General features: G+C 48.4%; 1 protein-coding gene across 1 annotated transcript in view; it reads left to right on the top strand.

Moving 5' to 3' along the window:
- ACAP3 (ArfGAP with coiled-coil, ankyrin repeat and PH domains 3) overlaps window positions 1–17279 on the top strand; it is a 93890-nt gene that overhangs the window by 623 nt on the left and 75988 nt on the right. The gene's annotated exons all lie outside the window — the stretch shown is intronic.

The raw sequence follows: 17279 nt of genomic DNA, 5'->3' as shown, positions 1-17279 counted from the left end.
AGGTGTCCGGGAGGGCTGGGGATGTCCTGATGCTCTGCAGGGAAGAGCAGAGCCTCCGGAGCCAACAGGCTCCTGCTGCTTCCAGTACGGTGCCTGGATGGGGACAGAGGGACAGAGAGACAATAGCGGAAAGCCTGACAGAATAGACAAAAGCCTGCAGAAGCGGGTGGGTTGGCCGTGCGTACGGGGGAGAGAGCGAGCGAGGGGTTTCCCCTTCCCTGCAGACATTTCTCGTTGCTCCTTCTCGAAACCTTTTTGTTTGTTAAATAGAACAGTTCGCGTTTTCCTTCAAGTGCCTTTAAAAATAACCTCTTGGAATGCCAGGTTCGTCTGAAGGGCTGCAGCGGTCTGTGGCCGTGGCTGCGCTGGAGAATTGTCATTCGGGGTGCCTGTGGCTGTGTACAGCTGCAGGTAACGCGGATCCCTGGGCACGTCCATCTGCTTTATCCCCGCGTGTGGGAATACGTAGGGCTGTGGAAGGGGTCCCCCTCCGCACGTTTTATTTTTAGTTGCATGGTAAGATCCTGCTCTTTCTTGTTCTGGAAGTGTAATGGACAGTGCCACGTGAGATGACAGGCTGGTCTCGTTTGCGTGCCGGGTCGGCGTTGGAATCATGGGAGCTTTTTGCCAGGAACAAGTTAGATGCATGGACAGGTTTGCAGAGGGTGTGAAGCTCCTTCTTTAAACCTCTGCTCATTTAGCATCAATTAGAATTTACCCCCCCCCCCTTTTTCTTTTTTGACTGTCATTTTATCCCATTGTGCTGCCGAGCATGCGAACTGTTCAGTGGCATCCTTCCAGAGCAGTGACTTCACTGGCCAGATGTCTCGTTCCACATGGCAGTGACCCTTTTCCTGGTGACGTCAAGATTGATTGATATGTTTATTTATTTATTTTGCCTTTGGTGTGTGTGGGCTTCGGGCCAAGTTTCTTAGTATGCAGGCAACATCATTCTGCGCTGTCTGCTTCCATCCATAAAAACAAAACAGCTCTCAGAGCGCTGTGTTGGACCTTTATCAAAAGCCAGTTATTTAAGCACGGAATTATGAACTATTTCCCAAATGGCCAGACACAGTCTGCCTGTTAGAGGGGAGGCAAGAGATAAGACTAAAGAAATAAACCTGTATATTTCAGCAGACCCAAAATATATGTAGCAGGGGAATATGTAAACTATGAACACCTCGAACAGTGAAAAAATACTGGCATTAGCAGGCCTGTGGAAAAAAAAAAAAAGAACAAAATAGATTTCTTCAGACTTTCTCAAAGGGTACAGATTCTAGCCTCCTTGTATACTTTTCTTCCTTCCAACTGTTTAATTAATCCTCCGTTACAATTATTTGTTTGTAGTACAAGAGAATCCTTAGATGCCTGTAAGGACAGAACTTCTTCTACGGTGCATGGCAGAGATGCTTACTAACACGTCCCTAAAATCTTACAACTCTAAAAAAAAGTAAAATACCATACAAGCTAAACTATATACAAAAATATAGATAAAATCAGGGTGAGAGAAGGTAGCATATAATCCGCTTTCTCAACAGAGGCTGAGACAGCAATAGGTAAAGTCCCTTGCCATAGGAAACATCTGTGGAAGAGGCAGAAATTTAGTCCAGATTTCCCATATCAGTCCTTTAGCTGGGAATCGTCTCCCTTCCCTACGGGCACCCACTGGTGCACAGAGACCCTCTGCGCTTCCCAGCAAAGGGTGATGCCAGGTTTTACAATTGGCTTATTCCCCTCAACAGCGAGCCTTTGAGATAAATTGTTTTCTGTTTGTTATACACAGGGAGGAAAAAAACCTCCCAATAAATATTGCAGAGGCATAAACAAACACCGTATTAAGCATCCCATATATAAGGCTACCAAACTAGTCTACTTTAGCAATCAAATCCAGTTACGTGTCAAAAAACTCCAAGTCAGTACTCGATAGACACTCAATCTGTCATTGCTTCCTACTTTATAGGGACCGGTTTCTAAAAGAAAACTTAAAAAAAAAATAAAATTTGTTACTTGAATACGTGTAGATCTTTGGGTTGGTAGATAAGTCTTATTTCTGCAAGGCATCTTGTAGAGACATGTGTATTCAATTCCAGTAAACAAGTATAATTGCCTTGAAAGACCAGTTCTAGCACATTTGAGTGCAACCCCAGTAGATGTTGTGGCTTTCATCTCCCTGCCGTGCAGAGCCCTCTGTGTAACGAGCAGTAGTCTGGGAAGTCTAGGAACTCGTTCCTGACTTGTTCCACTCAGTGACAGAAGCCAGTGGTCTGGAGTGATGCGAAGAAGAGCCCGTGACGGCCCTTCCCCTCGCAGATCTGTGAAGCAACAGTGCTAGATGAGTAAATTTGGCTCATGCTTGCAAAATGGAAGTCCTTGGGCATCCTGCCAGCTCCCACAGCTTCCCCCCTACCTTTATTCCCCCCTTGCTTGGTAGAAGAAGGGGAAGACTCGCTTGGTGCTGAGGGACGGGCAGGGACATCGTTACTCATCCCGGGTGTAAATGAACTCTAGGAACAATCGGGAAGGCAAGGGAAGAGCGGGAACAAATTGCAGAGGCTGGACCTGGCTGTAGCACTCTGTGGGTCACAGAAAACCCCAAATGCCTCTGTGGTAATTCCCACAAGGGAGGGAAATAAGCGGTTATTTCCTTAAGTAACATTGCTGTTGTAGTTGTTGTTGCTGTTTACTAAGCTTATTAATCAGATTTGTTGTGAGGTCAGGGTTACCCGCTGCAGAGCGGGCTGCGTGGCAGTGGGGTGAACGAGGAGGTGCGGTGCTCTGGCTGTAGCACAGCGACTCAGGTGCCAGAATCTTCTCACGAGGAGCCCTTACAGCCACCATGACCCAAGGGAAGAGACAGCTAACAGCATCCCTCCGCATACATCCAAGCCCCGGGCCACCGAGGGACCTCTGTGCTGCTTAGCAGGAGAGGGAGACCTGCGATCGAGGTGTAGGCTACACCAGACCGTGGTCGTGCCCAGGTCTGTGGGGTGCCAGTCCTCGCCTCCCCCATGCCCTGCAGCCTCCTGGCTGGCTGCGACGCAGAGGTCCAGCTGCTCGCAGGACTCCCTGGAGCAGCACCATCATCGGGCAGTGACCCAGGGACTCGGGCGGAGATGTTTGTTCTAGCAGCGCGCAGCACCTTCAGCATGTCACTGCAGCTCTCATTAGGCAGAGAAGAATGCAGGCGTGTAAATCTAGCTCCATGGAGGAGGCAAGGGAAAAAAAAAGTCATTTGCCAGAGGAAAAGAAAGTGAAAAAAAAAGTACATTTAGAAAATATTTGCCAACTCTTACTAGGGTGTTTCAAACAGAGTGGGAAGAATTAAAACCCTCAGTCAAACTGATCTTGCTAAGTCTGATAACAGATTGAATTAGACAAATTTAAAGCTAGCAAAACCAGTTCTAATGCATCCGTGCTGTGTGAATGTGTGTTAGTGAAGGCCTCTGCAGAAAAAACCTTCAGCGGCGCCTGTGTGATTTGTGTCGATTGACACTGCCCGCAGTGACGTGCAGTTTGAGGTAAGCCAAAGCTTCAGTTACTTAAAGGCAAATTTAACTTACACCCAGAATGGCCAGAGAAAGAATCTTCATCGGTTTAACTAAATCAGTTTAACGAAAAGAGCGCAGGCATTGAGTTGAAATTGGTTTTTGTTACACAAGGCTTCTTATGTAAGCAAGATCCCCGATCCCGATGACAGTTGCGTGAAGATACGCCTACACAGGGAGCTTCTTTTTGAATCAGAGACTAATGAGTGCAATTGCCCTCACTTGCTGGTTTAGCTGAACGAGAGAGAAGATGTTATCACAAAAGCAGCATGATATTATCTATATCAATCATAATAGCTGTCTTTATTTATTCTCTTTCTTGTCTCTTTATCATTGCACTTTCTTAAGTCAAAGAATCTGAAGCAGAAGTCAAAGCAAAGATATTGCCATATAAGTTACTTCCTTTGATGGTACCAGCCATGAGATGCTCTCCCAGTTGCAGCAGTCCATCCGATCCGTCCAGCCCCTAAATATCATAGAATCATAGAATCATAGAAAGTTTTGGGTCGAAGGGACCCCTAGAGGTCATCTAGTCCAACCCCCCCGCAGCGAGCAGGGACACCCCTAACTAGATCAGGGTGCTCAGAGCCCTGTCCAACCTGGTCTGAAATGTTTCCAGGGATGGGGCCTCCACTGCCTCTCTGGGCAACCCGTTCCAGTGTTTCACCACCCTCATTGTAAAGAATTTCTTCCTTATATCCAGCCTAAACCTACCCTGTTTTAGTTTAAAACCATCACCCCTCGTCCTGTCTATCTGTACATCCGTGTGGTGCTTTCCGAATGCCGTGAGGCTTTGTTTCTCCTTTTGGCTCCCTGCCTCCCTTTTTCAGCATCGCTTTAAAGTGACCCCAAGTCAGTAACGCAGACCCAAATCTGTCATTTACCGGGGGTTGTACTGGGGCATGGTTTATGTGGGGGGTCCATCCCTCATCTGTGAGGCTGGCTCCTTCCCTTGCGTGTGTGTTTGTGGCAGTTTGTACCTGATGTGCCATCGCGAGCCTGTCGTCGTGACAGCTTTGCCCGAAGTGCCCGCTTTGCAGTCGGGGCTGCGTTTCGTTTCAGCTGCTCTTGCGCCAGATGATCGCAGCAGGACCCTTGCGTGGCACAGGTTTTTTTCCTCCATAGGTGGTACCACAGAAATATATGGACGCAGAAGTCCCTTAATCTGAGGTTCCCCGTCACCGAAACTACTGCGTGAATCCTGAAGTACTTAGGGAAGAGCTGCAGTCCTTCAGCCTGCATTGCTGTGGGCAGATCTGAAGGTATTTATTCAGTGTGTAGCCAGGGGCAGTCCTCTGATATGAGAGAACTGACTGGGTGACAACTGACTTGAGATCTCTGGCTTGGCTTCATAAATGGTATTTTATGCCAAATTTTTGGCAAGCAGTTTCCTTAGTAACTTTGAATTGTGAACTGCGTAAGCAGGGTATCCCAAAGAGCCAAGGTTCAGAAGCTAAACCCCTGCTGATCCATTCCAATTCCCCAAATCAGAAAAGGATTTTTTAAATGTTTGGGGGTTTTTTTGCTCAAAATAAAACTGCCCAGACTTAGAAGCTGTGAGTTTGGAGTGGATGATATTAGACTCTGAGGTACAAGCTGTCAGGCTGCTCGTGGGAGCTATAGCTCCTGAGTTTCACAGTGTAGCACACAGACAAGGGGAATTTTGATATTTCGTAATTTGATGATTGACTTTGTTACCGGAATAACACTCCTGTAACACACCTTGCTTTGTAAATAGTGTGTGCCCTGTAAGAGCGTCTGCAAACTTTGAAATGTTTCGAGTTGTCTAACAGAACATTGAGGTGGACGTTGCTTGCTTTGATTTTCAGTAGCTGTTCCTCTCTGTTGTCCTTCTGCTGGCTGGGGTGGATGTGGCTACGTGGAGATGAAACTCATCTCTTTTGTCACAGTGATGGTCTGCTGACAGTTTTCCCTCTCCCTGGCTCTTCTTCTGGTTGCCATAAGTGTAAGGAGAAAGTTGCTCAACCTGAATGATTTTGCAGGAGAAGTTTTGCAAAGTGTAGAACTCTGGCTATCACGTGCCCCGGGTGTGAGCCTGGACTGCTTTCCTCAAAGCCTTCCAGAGGGCAGCGCCACGAGGAGCCGTAGGCCTTGTCCTGTTAGGATGGCCAAGAGCCACCGAGAAAGCCAAGATCAGGGTTTTGCTAGTTGCTAATTTCCTAGCTGTAGTAAAGAATGTAAGAGAGTTGGAAGTTACATGACAAAAGCTTGCTAAAAGGAAAAAAAACCCAACAAAACAAAAGAGCAATAACCCTGTGGCAGAAGAGGGTAATTAGACCCAGAAGTAACGTGGCTGAGAGATGCTGGTGGAGGCTGATCTGCGCTATTGAAATGATCTGTGGGAGAGTCATCTGCTCCTCCTCGGAGGGTGCCCCATGTCTCGATAACTGTGCTGTGCTGGTTGTCTTGGCACCGTGTGGTGTCTCTGGATTCCAACCCTGGTCCTCGACGGACTGCAGCGTGGCCAAGCGAGCACGTCGAGTGAGAGTTCGATGAAACGCTGTTTGGCGTAACCTCATTCGTGTGGACTCGAGACAGGCTCCTGTTGAAACGTGTGTTACTGCAAGGCCAGCGAGCTCTGCATTCCAGGAGAAGTCCGAGTCCGTTGTCACTCACACTGCTGGAGCTCAGGAAGCTGGAAAGGCACCACAAAGCCAGTTTCATGGAGCTGATGGGAAACAGTGGTGTCGAGCCTTCATCTGCAGGGAACCCAGGCTCTCTGCTGGCTGGAGTGGGGAATGGGGAGTCCTGGGGCTGGGGGCTGCTGCGAGCTTTGGCACTCAGCGATTGCACGGCTGAGGAAAGTCCCTTTTATCCATTTCAACAGCCCCTCTGTTTTGTTTTCCTTAGCTTTGGGAGAGGGACAGGATGGAAGGGTCGCACTGCGTATCTGAGTCAAGAGCCTGTGCAATAATTAATGTCTGTGATGACAAAGCACCTTCAGTAACGTGGTGCCATCAGCACTGACGGATTAATCGTTCATTTCTGGTGATCCTTTTAGGTAGGAAAGTATGGCATTCCAGCACGGGGCTCCGAGGGCAGGAGGGCTGGGGAGGAGGGCAATGTGCTGCTGCTGCCCACGCCAGGGACCTCTCCCACCTGCGTGAGAGAAGCCGCCCATTGACCTTCATTTCGTTGTGCCGCCCCGAGGCAGGAGGGTGGTGCAGACTCCTGGGGTCAGGCTGGGTTCGTTCTGGTCTCGGTGGCATCATCAAGGCTGCTCTCCAGTCCGGAGAAGGGATGCCGCAGCGTGGTGGAGAATCCCTTGCCTGGAGGAGCTTGGACTGCGGGCAGGGTCCGGCAGCTTTCCCCGGCTGGCCTCCCCTGTGCCAGGCAGCCGAGATGGGAGCTTGCTGCACGTTAGCAGTGTTATCACTGACACAGCCTCCGTTAATCTGGGTGCTTTTGCAAAGTTTTGCACTGTCAGTAGGGCAGTTTGGCTTTGACCTGTAATCACTGGATCAGGAATAAAGCACTGTCTCATCTGCTACTGCACAGATCAGGGCGTTCTAAATTCCGCAGCAACTCCCGACTTAGTTAAGTCCGTGCTGGGGGATCTTGCAAGTCCCCTTCCCCACTCAAACAGTGTCTTCTGATTTGTAGGGCACATATCCTGGGGTTGCTAACACAGGTATGGTGAGTTGAGAGACCTTGTTCAATCACAGAATCATAGAATCATTAAGGTTGGAAAAGACCTCTAAGATCATCAAGTCTGCCCGTCACCCCAACACCACTGTGCCTGCCAAACCATGTCCTGAAGTGCCACATCTACAGGTTTTTTGAACCCCTCCAGGGATGGTGACTCCACCACTGCCCTGGGCAGCCTGGTCCAATGCCTGACCACTCTTTCAGCACAGAAATTTTTCCCAATACCCAATCTGAACCTCCCCTGATGCAACTTGAGGCCATAAGGAGGCCGAAGACTTTCGGTTTGGTGTTAGGGCTGAGCAGGGTAACGGGTGAGCTCGGGATGGAGAGTGTGTGTGCTGGGTTGTTTGGGGTTAGGAACAGCCAGCACGAAGGCTGAGACCCGTGATCAGAGCTGGAGGAGTGGCTGTGGGTCTGGATGGAGCTCTCTCCAGGCTGTGTCCGTACCGTCCCACGTCATTTGTCAGGGCAAACCCGCGTGCCCAGCCCCTGGTCAGATACGTGGGGCTGGTGAGAGAGCCAGCTTCCTCACCACCGAGCAATTTCCTGTAGCCATTGCAAAAGAAGTTTGTGTTAATTCCTGTACCTCAAAGCTACCTGAAACTGCTAACCCTGTAAAGCCTTGACTCTAAGCGCCCTGAACTGCTCCGCTCTCAAGGGGCAGAGGACGAGCAGGGATGGGAGGGAGGAGTGAAAATCAAGCACAAGAGCTTTGGAATCCCCAGCTTTTCTGAAATGGCAATGGTCCCTTTAAAACCTGGTTTCGTAACACTATGAAATTTCAGCCACAGTATTCATTTTTTTGCAGCAGGAAGGCCAGTGGAACCATGAGTTTTTCTGGCTTCCTAAGCACTGGTTTTGCTTATAAAAACAGGCTGCTGCTAGCTTTGTAAGGTCAGTTATCTGGGATAAAGAAAAGAGCCCTGGAAACAGACCTGCAGTCCAAGTTTGGTTGAATTTTGGGGACAGGACAGAATGTTTCCCTGGAGCCAAGAGTGCTTGCTTGCTTGTTTGCTTGCAGTTCTCCTCTACGTTGGGTCTGTATTCTGATTTCAGACATTTACAGTCATTCCTGACTGCTGTTTCCCAAGTGTTTGTTACACACACTGATGGTTAGCTCTTCCCATAATTAATGTGGTTCCTGTCTAATGTAAAGCTTGCCTTAAAAATGAGGGTGGAGGAAAGGAAGTGAAAAAAAAGAAAGTAGATTTGACTCCGTAAGAACACGATGCCATGCTCACTTTTGCTGTGGGGAAAGGAAGGGGAACCAAGAGCAGAATTTGTTCCCTCTCTGCCCAGCAGCTGCAGGCTTGGAGGGGCAGGGGAAGCAGGCTTCGTGGCCAGTGTGGAAGGTTGAGATTTTTACCTGCCAGTAGCTCTCTAATTGCTTCTTGATCTTCTCTGAGGCACTGCGGAGCCTGCTCTGTTAAGATCTTGGAATGGGCAAAGAGAAGCAATTTAAGCTGCAGAATTCCCAGCCCCCGTAGGACAGGGAGCAGAGCGAGGATACTGAAGAATTATTCCTGTGGGTACAGGGAGGGTGGAGGCCGGTTTCCTGCAACCCCGCTGCATCCATGCCTGGCTGCAGCCAGACTGGCCCTCAGCCCAGAAGGAGCTGCCCACAACTGCAGTCACAACACCCATCGTGGCTGGCCATGGACCAGCAAGGGAAAAGCATCGCGCTCAACGTTCTGCCCAGTGCTGTGCGAGCCCCTAGCAGAAAGGGAAGAGCACTTCTGCTTCTGTTGCAGCAGATTAAAAAAGTGGGGTACGCTGGAGACTCTGTTGCTCTAGAAGGCTTGGAGAAGAGGCTTTGTGTGTTTCTTCCTGCACATGCTTGATGGTGAGGAAACTGGCTCTGCCACCAGTCCCGTGCATGTGAACAGAGCCTTGGTAGGCACGTATCTGCCCTGACGAACTAGGTGAGAGAATGCCAGCACAGGTCAAAGAAGCAGTGAGTAAGCCGCACGTGTTGCTGCAGGAGCCGATGACTCCTCGGAGAGGTAATTGCCCCGCCACAAACTGCCTGGCAAAACGTTCCATTCTTTTCACTTGGTGGGGTACATGTTTTGGCTTACTGGAGAGGGTTGGTTTTAAAGCAGTGCATCCGCAGTTCTTCTTGGTTTTGTATGTTGCTGTCTCCTCTAGCCTCTCATTTTGTGAAGAGGTTCAGAAAGAAGAAATTCAGTTCAGAGACTTTGATTTATAGGAGGGAAGAAAGGACCAGAAAAAATCAATGGACAGGTTGTACGTGTCCTGAACAGCCAATGCCAACCCAGTGAACACAAGGTTAACCGAACGCAGTGTGGTACATTTACAGCAGTGTGCCCACGCACACCTTACGTTCTCGTCTTGCTTCACCTTATCTGAGGGAGAAGTTTGCTTTGCTTTTGTGCCAGGTCTCTCCGTGAGGGAGGTGGAGAACAGTCTGTTGCTTATAGTTAACCATTGCTGAATTAACATGGACACATGCACATGGTCTCTGAGAGTAATCGTTCTAGTGCAGAACTTTTACTGGATATAGCAGGGGAATGGCTAAAAAGCAAAGCAGTAAATTCATCACAGTGGATTAAAGGGATGATGTCAGAACTCATGGGTGGCACATCCCAGAGTCAAGTGCTCATTCATTCCTTAAATACGCATAAAGTGGCACAGTCTAAACAGATTATATAATATCAGAGAATGAGCTAATCCGTTCTCTGCATACCCGGTCTGCTTCATCACACTACAGCAGGGCTTAATAATTTCCATACTCTTTATTAAATGCTATTGCTAATAGAAGCAGCACGTGTGAACGTGTGTGTAAACGCATATGTGCACATGCAGTGCTTCCAAGGGTTGGATACACCTGCCTGTTGATAAAGTAGGAGGATATTTTATGGGAATAAAATTCAGCTATGTGGCCTGCACGTACATGCATTCAGACGCACAGAGATACAGGCATAGCTTGTAGTCCTTCCTCAGCATCCAAGCAGCTGTGCCAGTCTTTATTTAACAGTACATGGAGGAGACTGACGTGTTGTTTTGTCTGCCAGATCTCTGACCATCAGGGTGAAAATGCAGTATACTATGTGTGTTGATTTTACAGACAGGGTCCACATATACAGCTGCAGTAAAGTATCTCCATGGACATAGGGAACAGCTAAAGGGGATTTATCTGTACTCCTACAACAAAGAAAAGTTAGGTTATGCAAGTATACACACTTGTGCCTTGCTCTGAGGCCATTTTATGCCCGTGCACTTGAGAAGAATACCAGTTTAAACATCAGCATGGTCCTGCTACATTTGCAAGTTGGGGTAATGCAGAAATTTCCGTAACTATTTTGAAGAACAGCTATTTAAGCATGCCAGTTGTTCCTGTTCCATTCTAGCTCAGTGAAACAATGCTGTTTCCCACAGCTCAGTTTCTTTGCAGAATATCACCCCTTTGTTCTCTCCGATAAACCCAGGTTTTGGCAGGAAATATGGATTTGTCCCTGCACCGTGACCTCGCCCCAGGATGTAGGAAATAGGGGCTGTGATAGCACTGACATAGCAGCAGACCCCTTTCCCTCCCCTCCCCTTCCCTTTCCCCTCCCCTCCCCTTCACCCTTCCCCTCCCCTTCACCCTTCCCCTCCCCTTCACCCTTCCCCTCCCCTCCCCTTCACCCTTCCCCTCCCCTCCCCTTCCCCTTCCCCTCCCCTTCCCCTTCCCCTTCCCCTTCCCCTTCCCTTCCCCTTCCCCTTCCCCTTCCCTTCCCTTCCCTTCCCTTCCCTTCCCTTCCCTTCCCTTCCCTTCCCTTCCCTTCCCTTCCCTTCCCTTCCCTTCCCTTCCCTTCCCTTCCCTTCCCTTCCCTTCCCTTCCCTTCCCTTCCCTTCCCTTCCCTTCCCTTCCCTTCCCTTTTTCCCTTATTTCCCTTGCTTCCTTCCCCCCCCCCTTCTCTTCCCCCACGCTTCCCAGCTTTTCTTGCTCCCACTGTCTGGAGGCTGGCACTTCAGATGGTGCTCTCAGATCTGCAGAGGACAGCCCACCTGAAGGCTGGAGGAAGAGAAGGCAGCAAGCTGACGGTTGTAGAAAGACGCCTGCCTGAAGTGTTCCAAGAGTGTAATAAAACCAGTTCTGCCAGATTGAGTTTAGGAGTTTGGAATAACACAAGCTCTTGATGTATCACTGACTCATCTGAATTCAGAGATAACGCGTAAAACTGTGGGACAGTGCCAAACTAGTAAACAGGACTGAGACACTGGAAAACTCCAAGCTGATATCTATGGTGATGGGATGAGAAAAAGGCTTCTCTCAGTAGTCAAAATGCTGTAGCATCTAGACTCATGGACTTTAATCTTTGCTTGTGTTCACCACAGTTATTCATAGTTTATTACTCTGTACTTCTCTTTTACTTGCAGTTCGGAACTGTGTGGGTTGAGATGACAGGCGTGAGATGCCAAGAAATCAAGAAGAAGTGGAGGATTCTAGCTAAATTTTCTGTGTGGTGGTTGAGTATCTGTGAACCCTACAGGGCTGAACCCTGTTGTTCTGACCCATGACTTTGTGCTTCAATTCTTTTTCTGCTGCGGAGGCCCAGTTACTACAATGCCAACTTTGTTCTTCCTTCCCTGGGCCACATCATGCGGTACAGAGGATGTAGTAATTTTTACTCCAGGCCGCACTGGTCCCTGTTTCCTGCCCAATGCTTCCCTCTACCCCCAGCATTTTGGCTTTTTGTGTGAGCTTGGGAATTTCCTCCTGGTATATGAGCCTAACCATGCTGTCTCCAGAGCAGGGTCCAAGACAACATTGAGTATGCAGAAGGACGGTAGGGTTCATGCTGCAAGGGAGATTTACTGCCTCAGAGGGGTGTGACAGTCCATCATACGGCCACAGAGAGCAGAGAAGCAATCCGTAGCTGGTAAAAGTCCTGCTAGCTGCACTCAAAAGAATGTCCTTTTCTAAAGCTTGGTGGCTGAGACACTAATCCTTTACAAGAGAATGAATTCCCCAGCCCCAGCCACATCACAACAGCTCTGTTCCCTCCGGAGTGGTGTAAGAGGAAGTCAGAGCTAGAAAAATGGGACCATACCCAGCCCTGGAGAGTAATAAATAAAAGCAAGGGATGAGTAGTGTCTAGGGCGCTTATTCATATTTCCCCCAGCAAGCTTCCATGCAGCACCAGCTGAACTAGCACGGCCATAAACTCTCATGCCTTTAGGAAAGGGTTGTGTTACTTACTGGTGTCACTCTACAGGAAAAAAAAAAGGTTGTTTTGTGGTGCTGGGACACAGCAAAAACCGTTTGGCACCTCTGGGAGGGTGCAAGCGGCACCCAACTCTCCCAGGGCAAAGGAAGGGGCAAGGTCCCTTCCTTATTGCCCCCAGGTCAGGCAGCACTTTCAGCGCTTCTGCAGCCAGAGGGGACAAGACCTTTGCTGTGCTTGGCAGGACACGCACAGGAAAAGCCTTTCAGGCGGGGACAAAGGGAGCATAGAGGTTGGGGAGCTCCAGCTCTGAGCCGAGGCCCAGGGGAGGGAGAGAAAAAAGAAACAAGGAGCATTTGGTGCTGAAAGAGATCCCTGCTGAGGGGGGGTGGACTGAGCTGAGCTGTGGACCAGGGGAAGTCTCAACAAAGTCTGCTGGAACTTGTCCAGCCCTGTTGGTAAACGGATGCCGCTGAGTTCACTTGGGGAGAAGACAGAACTGTTTGATAGAAGATTTTTGATAAATCCATTTTGCTTGTAAAAAAAAGCAAACAAATGTCATCTGAGGAGTCATATGCCCACATAATGTTTCTTTCTTCAGCTCAGAAAAGAATATTCCTGTGTTCAGTCTTTGCTGTGCAATTTTGATATTGCCACCACAAAAGCTCAGTCCTTGCGACCCGGGAAGGGAATTGCTTTCTGGTGAGCACACAAGCAATCTCGGCTCTAAAGTCACTTAGCAAGCTGGATCGGAGTGTGTAGGGAGGAAAAAGTATCGCTCACAGGAAAGTGCAAATGACCCACCTGATGAAGTCTTGAGAGTGGAGAAAGTTTGGCCATAAGCGTGCCTGTTTCTAGGCGTGTGTCCTGTGTGTGGAACTTGTCAGATGGATGAACTAGCTCAAGAGGGTCAGATGAAGCAAGTTACCTCTCTCTGTGGGAGGCACAGCAGGCCCAGGTCAGCACAAAGCAAGAGCCGGGAATTTGGTTCAGAAGTCATCTTCTGCTGCACAGTGCAGCTGGACTGACAGGCGTGTGGTGGTGTCTGCTGCCTCACCTACGTTGCTCACGGTGAGTCTCTGGATGATACGTTCTTCTCCAGGGCTCAGAGCCCTTTCGTGCATCCTTCCTCTGAGTGACATCCCAGGAGCTGAACTGCACAGTGTGATGCTCAGAGGCCTGGAGAGCACTGAACTGCAGGAGTGCAGTTGTCCGTGCAAATTTTGGATGCAGAGAACTGCATCTCTTCCTGGGCTTTTCTCAAAGCGTATTTGAGATGTGGTGCCGAGATCTGCTGCACGTTGAACCAGAGAGGTTGAATCTTGCAGCTGTGCCATGCTTCTGCAAAACAGATATTCAGAACAGAAAGGAAGGTCGGTTTGAGAACCAGAAGAATTACTAGCTATCAGCAGAAGCAGGGCTACGCTCCAATGAGCTAAAGGTGGCAGTTGCTGTGTGGTGGTTACCAGATGATCTCTGTCAGTTGCTCTGCCAATTCGTCAGCATTAGTGCACGTGGCTGGCCTGTGAAATGGTCTGCGTGGAGAATCCATCACTTCAAGGTGCTCAGCTCAGCATTTTCGCTGAGAAATGACTTCCAGTGAACTGGACAAGAACAGTACTGAACAAGAAATGGGTAGTCCTGACTGGTCTGGCAAGCCTAGAACCCCTTTTACCCTTAGGATGGTGCCTTTTTTAAGTCAATGGTCTGATTTACTGGCAGTCAGACCGTAGAATCCCCGAGAGGCTGATGTTCCTTACTGGTTTTACCACAGTTTGCACAGACATCTGCATACTGCTGATCTGAAAGCACCAAAAGAGCTGTGTAGAGAAGAGACGCTACCCTAGGGAAGCAGTCTAGTTCAATATTATCTCCTGACCTGATCTACCTATCCTCACCAAGTCAGTTTTCTGATGGCATTTTCCTTTCCACACATGCTGAATTAGCAGTATTGGAAGATTAACAGCACTGTGACATTATTGGGCTGCTTCCCTCTTCCCTCGAGATTTGAGAAGCTGCTCAAGTACTGTGGGCACTAGCAGGAAATAGTTTGCTGCAAATTCTGTCAGAATTTCCCCCCTAGGCTCTAACGATGGGTGGTGAAAAGTGAACACGCTGCTTTATAGCATTTCCTCTCTGCTTTATGTACGTGTTATGAGCTGTGGATCAGTCAGGGTTGGGCGGTGAGAGATCCAGATGCTCGAGGTGCTGTTGTCTCCTTGAACATTTCGCTGTGGGTCACAAAGGAGGAGCTGGGGGGAAACCTGTTATCATGAGATACATTACATAAGGATGCATTAAAAGAGCTAAGGAAGGATTTAACCTTTAAACCATTAAATCCTAGAGTAATTTAGGTTGGAAGAGACCTCTGGATGTCATCTAATCCCATGCCCTTCTCAAAGCAGGTCCAACTAGATCAGGTTGCTTAGTGCCTTGATTCCGCAGGAGCTCAGACTAGCTATCAGAAAGTAGTGATGGAGAATTCAGTGTATGGGAAAGTGCGTGGTAAAATCAAATACTTTAGTAAGTTGCAGTGGGCATTTTTATAGTTTGAACCTCAGTGAGAAGCAATACTAGAAAAAGCCTGTACTTGTGTGTATATAGCAGAGTGCATAAAAGCCATATCCGTCATTGTATGTCTTCTGAAGAGAGGTGTCAGTTTTTGCTAAATATTAATATACTGATTTAAAGTCAATAGAACACCATGCAACCACAATATGAAGTCTTATTCATCTTGCTTCAAAACTCTGTCTAAACATACACCTCCAGCCTCTCAGCAGAAGTATAAGAGCCATAAACTGACATTTAGCGTGTTTCAGACAAAGACTTGGGTATTTCTGTAGCTGTGCAAAACGTGTGCAAAGCATTAGGAACACTGTTACCAAAGCTAAAGCTAAGCTAAGCTTAGGCCCAGAGTCTCTTCACCCGTGAGAAGACATACTGGGAACGGTTTTAGGGGCTGTATACCTACATCTAGCCTCCATGAAAAACATGAGAAAATAGAACACCAAATACTGGGAAAACATCTGTGTCCATGCACCAGTGAAAAACAGATGTGGGCAGTCTGTTTCTCATGTCTTGATGTACTTTCCCTATTTTAATTGTTTATCTACTTGGAGGTTCTTGTAGCGTTCAGAAGCTGTGCTGAGACCACCTCTGACTGCTCTTCACAGCGGAACAGCAAGCCGATGTCACTGCCTGGCTGTACGGGCTTCCCTGTAAAAAACTCGTCATCCAGACCCCGTCTCGCAGCAAGACAAGCCAGCAGTCTCTAACTGTGCTGCCCCTTGGGACTTTGTAAGGAACCAAGAGTGGAGTCTGCTCGCTGCTTGCAGTTCTGTAGCGGGAAAGGAGCTGAAGCTGATAGATTTGATGACAAGTTAAAGTGTTTGAGCAATCAGTGGGCTCAAAAAGGGAAAAGAATTATTTCAGTGGAGCCTTTGCAAAATACAAGTGAGAATAAAACACCGACAAGAGAGATGAGGACCCTGCGTCTCTGAATCATTTCAGTGTCACTGACATCTTCTGAGCTTCTCCTGTTCTACCTGTTTTTTACTGCAGAAAACTCTGGCGTGCTCCCAGGATCAAAAAGCATTGGCACGGCCTTCCACATCTGCATCATGCTTCTAGCCATCTGTAGAGAGATTTTAGCCAAGATTAGAAATACAGCTTATTCCATTATCCTAGAACAAAAATCGGAGACTCAAACCACTAAAAAGAGCTCTTCTATTGCCATTTCTCCATTAAGCAATTGGGACTGTTTATCTCAAAGACAGATGCATTTTAATGATGAGTAAAATCCCCTCCACACTCCTTGGGTCACCAGAGTGTCAGTAAATGAATTACACTGTACAAAACATAACATGAACCTCAGATAAGGTAATAAAAGCAATTCAGTTTTCTTTTTTTAAGTGACTTAAATGTGAGTGGCTTTAAAACAGCTTGCATAATCTGTTTTCACCTAGGTTTCTCCCACTGATTAAAAACCAGGGTAGAGCTCGGATTGAGCCAGGAATTTCCCCAGGGAGATCAGCAGTGCTGCGGGAGATGGAGTTCTGTTTGGTTTGCTGAGAAGGGAAGCAAGGGGAGGCACACGTCTACCTCATAGGAAGAGCTGCTGATCCGAGAACAGAACGGCTGCTGGCTGCACAACAGTTAAACAGAACAGGTAGCAGAAGGCATTATTGCTCCAGTGAGTACATGTGGGTCAGACTGGTGTATGGAATTAGCATAACACTTACTATAAATAGATTTATCTGGGCCAGAGTAAATCTCAGCCATTTTGACCAGAACGGCGAGTCACCTCTAAACGAAGCAGGTCCTTGCTGCATTCGACCACAGAGAAGTGCTTCAGCCTAAACCACCGTCCTCGGCGTTGATGGGAGGAAGGCAGAGCAGGTTCTGTCGCAAAGCCAGAGACTCGCTGGGCAATTCACTGCCCGTTACCTGGCGGCAGACGGGGTTGGTCGTGCTGAGGATGCGGAGCTGTAGCAGACTCTTTGCAAAACAAAACTGAACCAGCCATGGTTCCCTGTCTGGCCCAAGCTCCCAGGAGGAGTTCAAACAAGCAAGCTTAGAGGCCAATGGCAGCCGTGCTGTCATGGCCAGGCAGGTCACACTGGCCTTGCAGGATTGCATTGGGGCACTGCAGACTCCAGGCTTCAAGCACTGAACAAAGCTAGCACCTCGCTTCCCTCCGAACACAAACCCTTCTCGGCTTTTCCTCTCACCCTGCAGCCAGCCTTCCCTCCCGCTGGTGGCCTGTCCCTGGCAGGGCCGTTAGGTGCAGCCAGAGCCAGCAAGAGCTCTGCCCAGGGCAACACCCGGGAGGTTTAACTCTCGCCTGCTAGAAGTTTTTTAATTATTACTATTATTTAATTACAGAAGAGGCGAT

Source organism: Opisthocomus hoazin, chromosome 16 (assembly GCF_030867145.1).
Source record: "Opisthocomus hoazin isolate bOpiHoa1 chromosome 16, bOpiHoa1.hap1, whole genome shotgun sequence".
Lineage (NCBI taxonomy): Eukaryota > Metazoa > Chordata > Aves > Opisthocomiformes > Opisthocomidae > Opisthocomus > Opisthocomus hoazin.
This window is presented reverse-complemented; position numbering and strand designations above follow the sequence as displayed.